The sequence below is a fragment of the Peromyscus maniculatus genome, chromosome 2, assembly GCF_049852395.1.
Source record: "Peromyscus maniculatus bairdii isolate BWxNUB_F1_BW_parent chromosome 2, HU_Pman_BW_mat_3.1, whole genome shotgun sequence".
NCBI lineage: Eukaryota > Metazoa > Chordata > Mammalia > Rodentia > Cricetidae > Peromyscus > Peromyscus maniculatus.
The window spans coordinates 15,810,536-15,819,865 of NC_134853.1; the positions used below are offsets into that span (position 1 = coordinate 15,810,536).

The following is a 9,330-nucleotide window of genomic DNA, read 5'->3' on the forward strand; positions in this document are numbered from 1 at the left end:
ATCAACAGAAGGAAGAACAGAATGAATGTAAACATTGGGGGGAGGGGAGGGGGAGAAGAAGAGTAGAGAGGGAGAGGAGGGACAGGGGAGGGGGAGGACAAAAGGAGGGGAGGGAAGAGGAGGGGAGGGGAGGGGAAGGAGAGGGAATGGAGGGGAGGAGAGTCACGCTTCACTCTGATCAAGGACCTGGATTTCCTGTTTAACCCAGTGACAGCAAGGTGCAGTCAGTGTCTCCCGCTTGTGGTTCCAGCACTTGGCAGGTGGAAGCAGCAGCCTTAGGAATTCAAGATCAGCCTCCCTCGGGCACGCTATGTGAAACTCGGTCTCAAAACAATGGGAAAATGGTGATGGTCACAGAAACTGTGGTTTGGGGTTGTTGAATGCCCATGGAATTAAATAAGATTGCACACTGTAGGGGTGCCTATAAAAGGTGGCGCACGCCTTTAATCCCAGCACTCGGGAGGCACAGCCAGGCGGATCTCTGTGAGTTCCAGGCCAGCCTGAGCTACCGAGCGAGATCCAGGACAGGCATCAAAACTACACAGAAAAACTCTGTCTTGAAAAACAAAACAAAACAAAAAGGTTTTAGGTGGCCATGTTATGTGTCTGCATGTTATGGTGTTACATGTCTGTAATCCTGGCACTAGGAAGGCTGAGGCAGAAACATCAAAGTTCAAGTGCTTAAAATCCATCTGGGTGACAGTGAAAACCTGCCCCCAAAACAGAGAAACACACACACACACACACACACACACACACACACACACACACAAAGACACACAGACACATACATACATACATACATACATGCATACACACACACAAAGACACACATACAAAGACATACATACACACACAGAGAGACAAAGACACACACATGCAGACAAAGACACACATACATACACACATAAAGACACACAATCACAAACACATAGAGACAAAGACACACACACATACATACATACACACAAAGACACACATACATACATACACACAAAGACACACACATACATACACAGAGAAACACACACACATACACCCATGGGGGGAGGTGAAAGCAAGTCAGCAAATGAAGATCGATGTGTACACACTCTTCTAACTGTAGACTGCATTCCGTGTGGGTACTGCCGGTCCTCTGCCCTGCACACCCTGTAGGCTGAGGCTCAGCCGATCACTAGCAGACCTTGCCGTTGGAGAAGCCCTCAGACAGCTTCAGCCTTCCACTTTCCATGAGCTCATGCCTTTTTCTTTTAAAACAGAGTCTCATGTAGTCCAGGTGGCCTTGAACTTCCGATCTTCCCGTGCCATCTCCACTTCCCAAGTGCTGGGCTCACCACATGTTTAAGAGGTGCTGGGGGACCAAACCCATAGCTGTGGGCACGTCAGGCCAAGACCAAACTGGGCAACATCTGAGTCAATTATTCTAGGCTGCATTCTGTTCCTCTCCCTTACAGACTTCTCCAGATACACATTCCCTTCTCTGAGGTTTTTGTTTGTTTGTTTGTTTAGACAGGGTCTCACTTAGCTGTCTTTCTTTTTAAAAATAAAAAATAATCACTCTACTGTAGTGAGTTCACAAATCAAAACATCACTCTGCCAGATTCAGGTAGCCAGCCACTCAAGCACTTGTACCTCACTCAGTGAACGGCTGTGCAATTAGAATGGCCCTGGAACCATGGAGCCTCACTCACAGTTCTGCGCTTTCACTGTCAATCACATTTGGATGGATACATCCACCACACAAACACAAAAAGGAGAAAGCTACGGCAGAGCGCAAACTAGAAAAGCAATTAACTGTGTGTTCTTCTTCACCACTCAGGTCCTTTCGCCTGCATTTCGTGGGAAGGACAGAATGTCTCTAGTCTTGAGCTTGCTGCTGTTCAGCCAACAGGACCTTGAACATGGGATTCTCCTGCCTCTACCTCCCAAGTGTGCTGCCACTCCAGAACAGGTCCTGGGGAATCAAACTAGGGTCTCATGCCTGCTCGGCGAGTACTTTTCCAGCTGACCTACATCCCCGGCCCCCAGTTCCTGTCTGAATGCCCCCTTCATGCCCAGGGGGCATTGGTAAATAATGGCTGTATCCGGCGCTCAGACCGTGCGAATCATCCCTCTAGAAACCAGCGAGGCGGTAGAAGCTGGCTTTTATTCTAACACATGGCATATGTGCCAAATCACTATTCCAAGAGTGTGGCCCTGGGGTTCCAAAACCAGGGCGTGTATTTCCAGTCCTAATCGCTTTGAGTGTCGCGGCCCCTCCAGCTACGGCTCCCCAGGCAGTTCAGCCCAAACCCGCAGGCGAACAGCGCCCCCTGCTGCCTGGGAGCCGCTGGTGCAGCAAATCGAAGCCACAAGCCAGCCGAGTGTCCCACAGGGGACCCACACCGCTTGGCGGTGGATTCGGTGTCCTGCTGCAAGGCGCTGGCAGAAGCCAGAAGGCTGGCTGCTGTTGACACACCCATTTCATCCCCCTTTAAGTCCTCCCCTTAAAACCTCGCTCCTCCACCCAATCTGCTCCCGACCCTTCCTCCTCTTCCCGAGGCTGGAGGAAGCCCCTGCCCATGTGCCCCTCACGACACACACCACACGGTGGTTCTTCCTCCTAACCCGGACAAATCAAGGCCCTAGATTACAGCCCTGCGCTGCTCTACTCTGCACTGCGATCCGGTTTCTTCTGGCAGCGCTGGGAATTGAACCCAGGGCTTCACTCATGGCAGACAAGCAATCTACCTAACACTTTAGCCCGCGTTTTTACTTTATACTAAAATAAATGTATTTAGTTAGTGTGTGAGCTGCGGGTGTGCTAGCACTATGAGCACATGAGGCCAGGGGAGGCATCCAGTGTCCTGCTCCATCACGGTGCCTTACTTACTCCCTCGATACAGGTCTCTCTCTGAACCTGGACATGGAGAGGTGGCGACTTCCACCGCGATAGAGTTCCAGCACAGGCACACCAAGGCTTTGTTTCTTGTTTGTTTCTTCCTTTTTTCTTTTTGTATGTATGTGTGCGTGTTTGCATGTGTGTGGGTGCATAAGTGGATTCCGTCAACCCTCTCCAGCCCCATATATTGAGGCAAGGTCTCACCTGAACCCTGTGCCGGTCGGACATGCACAGAGCCTTGGTTTCAGTCCCTAGTACACTAAAGGAGGAAGCGGGGGAGCGGAGGAAGTATGGAGAGGGTGGGTCCTGAGAGAGCCTCCTACCTACTCCTGTCTAAAAGGAAGGGGCGACAACAAGTGGGGAGCTCTGTCCTGGTGGGCGTGAAGGACATCACTATTGGGGTGTGAGCCTTAGCAGACAATGCAGCCTTGATCTTTCAGGACCCTGGACTCTTGGAATCATTCCCTTTATCCCTTGCCCTTTGACACGGTCCGTTCTCTTCTCTCCGGAAGATTCTCAGTCTGTCTGTCGGTACACATACTGCTTTCCCTTGCCTTTGAAGTCTCTTTTTCTGTTACACCGATCACAGTCACCCACAGGATTGTAGGATTTCAAAGTCTTCCCAGAAGTAGGCGGGGTGGTCACTGCTGTAACTTGTGAAGTTTCATGTTTTTAAAGCCACGATATCCAACCAGCAAAGGAACCAAGAGTCAAGAATTGAGCAAAGCGGGACGTCTGAAGAGATACAGCAGCCTCTCCTGTTCTGGAAGAAGAGCTTGTTTTCCGGTTGGGAGGGAAATCTGAACATGCCCACGTGGCTGGGGAGGTGGCCCGTGGAACCCCTGTCTGGCGTATGTGGTCCCTAGCACTGAGGAAAAAACAATCACACAAGTGTTCAGATTTCGTCAGTGACATGTTGTCTACGGAGCAGAGACAGCCGGTCTCGAAGTTGTGGCGAAGACATGAAATGCATGCCTGGAGACTAGAGAACGTGAGGATCCTGCTGAGGAAGCCCCGGAGTCAGGTGCCCAGGCTCCCCTGTTTCCCCAACAGGGATGACTATCCTTCTAACCTACTGCTCAGGGGGGCTGTGTTAGTGTTTTCATTGTTGTGACAAAATACAAATTAAAGGAGAAGAGTTTATCAGGACTCGTTGTTTTGGGAACTGTATAGCCCATCACGGCACAAGAGCCATGCAGAGCGACCACAGTGTAGCCGACCTGGATTACATGGGCTGGGAGAGAATGCCTGTCTTCTGGATTTCCTCCTTCCCCATGATGATTCCATCCGAACCCCCAGCCTTTGGGAGAGTGCTGCTGCTGTTCAGGGTGGATCTTACCGTCTTACCCAACTCTTTCCGGAACCATCGGAACCATCGTCACAGAGCTGGGCCTAACTAATTTTAGAGCTTCTCAGCCCAATCCAGTTGAAAACTAAGATTCACCATCACAAATGTACCCGGTGACTCTGCAGGACAAGGGACACCGAGAACAGAGAGGTGTGTCCCCTGACACCCTGCCAAGCCTCAACATCACCCTGACCCTGGGCACCAGCAGGATATCCGAGAGGAGTCTCAGTGATAGTCCAGGATTTATGGTGCTTCGGAAACCAGAAACCTTGAACCAGACCAATGACTCATCTCAATAGGTATTTGTATGTAAAGCTGTTGGGGACACACACACACACACACACACACACACACACACACTCTGAAGCAAGAGCAGGGGGTGAGGAGGAGAGAGGCAGAATTAGGGACGGGTGCCTGAGGTGAAGGATGTCTGAGAACCGTTCCTGTTCTGGGTTGGGCCTCCTCCAAAGACCTCCACGGTCTGTGCTGCCACCAAAGGCCAGGCAGAAGGCCGTGACCCATGCTGCCACTGCTGTTGTGGGTGTGGAAGCTTCTTTTTCGTGGTATTGATGACTGCAGGCTCATAATTGGGAATTAGAGATGCTGATGCCTTCTGTGACAGCCTCCCTCCCCCAAAAGAAACAGTTCAGAGATAGTCCAACGCTATTGAAGAGAGTCCTTAAAAACTGTGATAAAGACATTGAAGTGTAGCTCTTCATAGCTGATGGATTCAGGGCAGGGGGTGGTGGTGGTGGAAACAACACAGTTTTCTTTAAGGGGCTGGGCATTGGGACTTTGACCATGCTCCAATGAGAATATGGGCAGCAAAAATTGGACTTGCTGTATTTTTTTCTTTTTCTTTTTCTTTTTTTTTTTTTGGAGGAAGGCATAAGGGTGGAAGGGTGGACCTGGGAGGAATGGGATGTGAGTATGATCTGGGTGTGTTGTGTGAAATTTCCAAATAATCAATACAAATATTATGTGAGAGAGAGAGAGAGAGAGAGAGAGAGAGAGAGAGAGAGAGAGAGAGAGAGAGAGAAAAGATTGACCATCATAGGGTTATTCCCATATGGGAACACACTGGTGGGCACATCTAGTCCATCATACCCATTGGAACGCTGGTTCAGCAAGGTGCTCAACCCGCAGGGTCACCATGTTCTCATGCCCTGTCTGTCTGTTCATTGCCGGCTACTTCTCTGAACTCCTACACAAGAAAAGATCCTCTGGAGTGGATGTGAGTGTGGAAGAAGCATCCAGGTTGGCCCCACTGAAGGCTGGAGTAAAGAGCAAATCAATGGACCTCTGAAGCAGCCAGACATGATGAGGAGCAGGGTGGAGAGAAGGTAAAGAGAAGGGAGAAAGAAGGAGAGTCAGCGGCAAGACTGAGCTCAGCTGCCCCACACGCTACTGCTTTACAAAGGACATTCCTGTTGCTGACAGGTCAACACCTGGTGAGACTGTGTGTGTGTGTGTGTGTGTGTGTGTGTGGTGTTTTAAGTGTGTGTGTTTTTTTGTTTTGTTTTGAGACAGGGTTTCTCTGTGTAGCTTTGCGCCTTTACTTGAACTCACTTGGTAGCCCAGGCTGGCCTCGAACTCACAGAGATCCACCTGCCTCTGCCTCCCGAGTGCTGGGATTAAAGGCGTGCGCTGCCACCACTGCCCAGCATTTAAGTGTGTTTTTATAAGATTTATTTTTATCATTTTTAATTTTGTGTATGGCGTGTGTGTGCACATGAGTACAGGTGCCCTCAGAGGCCAGAGGCATGGGAGGCCTCGGAGCCGGCCATCACCTCCTGTCTCCTGTATCTGCAGTTGGATCAGTCCTCTGGCTTCAGAGACGATGGGTAGCAGCAGTGGGAACTGAGCGGAGGGGCACACATTTCGCAGCTTAGTTTTGGCTTTGGCAGGGAGGGAAGAGACTGCATGGTTAGATCTTTGCTGCATCTCTGGCCCTGAGGGACAAAGTGAGGGAGAGGCCTCTGGCTGGAGTGAGGAATCCCCTCAGGAAGAAGAGTCACTGTGTCCAGTAGCATCCTTTAGCCCTGCAGTAAGCGATGCAGGCTGCATGCACGGCAGGTATGTTAGCATAAAACGTGACCTATGCAGTGAAACACATAACATAAATAGTGCCATGTTTTGTATGTCTAGGAGGCTGTTGAGCATTGTTTGACTGTGCTGCATCTGGGAGTCACCCAGCATTCACAATACAGGGACTCAGAGGCCAAGCAGCTTTCCACCTCAGGAAATTCCCAAGACTCTGGCACTGTCTCTCTCTTCTTCAGTGATCCCTTAATGAGTGTGACACTAAAATATCACTGCAAAATGAAATTAGAAAATGAGAACTCTTTGCCTAAATTGCTTTCAGAAATGTTCTGGAAAGTTCTAGAACTTCTGTGGTGAGCTGGGGTACCACCTTATGGGGCAGCTTCACCTGTAATATTGGATCTCCATCAACTCACATGCAAATGGTATCCCCGGATTCCCAGGCTTTGCTGTCCTTGGAGGAGAATTTGAGCTGCCCCCAAAGGAGCCCGCCTCTGCCGCGGGCAGGCCACGCCCAGTCAAACCACTCGGCACCAAACTCGTCAGTGTCTGAGATGATTATTATTGTTGTTATTATTGTTTAGGTGAACATACAAAATAATGGGGTCCACCATGGCGTCTTCACTCACACATGCTCTGATTTCTTTTCATTTTCCCCTCTCCATCAGTTCTCTTCCTTCCTCAGCTAGTCCAAGCTTCTGCTTTCTTCTTACATGTACCCCCTTACCCTCTCGGCCACCTCTCCATCTATTTCCCACTTCCTTACGATCTGTCTCCTCTCTCCTGTTTCCCTTTCTGGTTTTATGACCTGCAAGCAAACATACATGAATGCATGTACATGTATGTATACACACATACACATAATTTTAAATCTAGGTTCTGTGTTTGAGAAAACACACGTTCTTTCTGAGTCTGGCTTATTCTTGCTTAACCCAAGGATTTCTGGCTACGTTGATTTTCCTGCAAGTTCATGATTTCATTTTTCTTTATGGCTGCATGAAAATTGTGGTTATTAACTGCGCCCTAACCTTTGTAGAGTCTACCCAGTCCTTCCCCAGGTAGTTATCTTAGTATCAAGCCTCATGCCTGCAGCCCTCCATGCCTGTCAATATTTAATGCCCTGGAAATCTGTGTGGCTCCCTCTGCTGATGGCTGCCTTTCACACACCTCGCCCCCACCTCCCAGAGCTGGTGGCGCCGCAGCGCCCCCTGCCGGCAAAGTCTCAGAAGCCTCCTTCTAGGTTGCCTAGCTTGAATTGGGCTGGGACCTTGTTCAACAGGACTCTTCTGTGTTCTGTCCTTGGCCTGAGATTCAGAGTCAAGAAATACAGAGTCTTAGGCTAGGTGTTTTGGTTCAGGACAGTAATCCCATCACTAAGGAGATTTAGGCAGGAAGATCATGAGTTCAAGGCAAGTCGAGGCTGCATGGCTGGGCCCTACCACAAACAAACACAAACATAGAGCCCACTAACATTGTTCTTTTGGGGAGAGACCCACAAAGAGATGTCTGTTTCTTTCTGATTCTCTTCCCTTTTTCTTTCCATCAATTTTTCGCTGTGAGAGTGAATGTCAACGACACCGATACAGACATTCCCAAGAGGCTTCACACCCGGGAGAAAGATCGGAGGAAAACTGAGAGTCAAATCCAGCGTATTGACACCTGAAGGATTCCTTCAAGGGACGCCACTTGCTGCAAGAGAAGGTAGCAGGCACAGGGGAACAGGAGACACTGGGCGACAATTCAGGGAGCTGTACACTTTGTGGGCTAGGAAGGGATCTGTTGGCTTCTGGTGCTGGCGGCTGAGCCAGAGCCCTCGTGCGGCATTCCCACTGGGCCATGCTTCCCGCCCTGGATCAATTTCTGAAAGTGTGTGTGTGTGTGTGTGTGTGTGTGTGTGTGTGTGTGTGTGTGTGTGTGTTAGAGGACAACCACGGTGTCATTCTTCAGAAATCTCATCATTTCTCATTTGCAATAGGTCTTTCATTGGCTGGAGCTCACCAGTTCAGCTAGGCTGACGGGCCAGGAAGCCCGAGGGATTGTCCTGTCTCCAGCCTCCCCAGTGCTGGGTTCAGAATGTCACTATGCCTGCCATTTTTTATGTGGGTCCTGGGGAGCTGAACTCGGGGTTTTGTACTTGCAAGGTAACTGAACCCCCTGCTCCAGGCCTGACAATTGTTCTTTGAGTCTCAATATGCTACTGTTACTTTTATGATGTTCTTCTCTGAACCTTCCCATTTTTGTTTTGGTTATTTGTTTGATTTTTGCTATTTTGAGATAGCACCTCAAATTGGACAGTCTGGCCTTGGACTTAACTATGTCACTGAAAATGACCTTGAACTCCTGATCCTCCTGCCCCGCTTCCAAGCACCAGGGTTACTGCCGTGAGCCACCATACCTGGCCCTACCTTTTTCTTAACTACAGTTTTGTTTTTTCATTTTCCGTATTTCTGTAGCTACTTGGCATTTTCTACTTCCTTTGTTAAAAGTATCTTGTTCTAAGCTGAGCAGGGTGATAAACGCCTGTAGTCACTTGGGAGATAGAGGCAGGAGAAACAAGATGTGGCCTTAGATATAAAGAAAGACTAAAGCCATCCTGGACTATATGAAATCCTATCTAAAAATAAGATAAAATAGTGCTCGCTTCGGCAGCACATAGACTAAAATTGGAACGATACAGAGAAGATTAGCATGGCCCCTGTGTGAGCATGATACCCAAATTCGTGAAGGTTCCATATTTTTCTGAGTGAGGTAACAGACCCAGAAAGACACACATGGTATGTACTCGCTTATAAGTGGATACTAGCTGTAAAGTAAAGGAGAACCATGCTATAGCCCACAGACCCAGAGAGGCGAGGTAACAAGGAGGGCTCAGGGGGGAAACATGGTTCTCTCTGGGAAGAGGAAAGAGGAAAGAGGATAGATTTTGCTGGTGGAATGGGGGCAGGTTGGGTTGGGAATTATGGAGGCCCATAAAGGTTTCCTAGTGAGATCTGAGCTTGCTTTACCCAGAGAAGCTGCATTAGAGGATTGCTTGACCATGTGCATGGTTACTAGGTGA

The 9,330-nt window shown here is 49.2% G+C and overlaps 1 non-coding gene across 1 annotated transcript; it reads left to right on the plus strand.

Moving 5' to 3' along the window:
* Nucleotides 1–8,905: 8,905 nt before the first annotated feature.
* LOC121827683 (U6 spliceosomal RNA) lies at nucleotides 8,906–9,011 on the plus strand. Its single transcript, XR_006070001.2, has one exon. It is a non-coding gene; the product is annotated as a U6 spliceosomal RNA (small nuclear RNA).
* The last annotated feature ends 319 nt before the right edge of the window (nucleotides 9,012–9,330 follow it).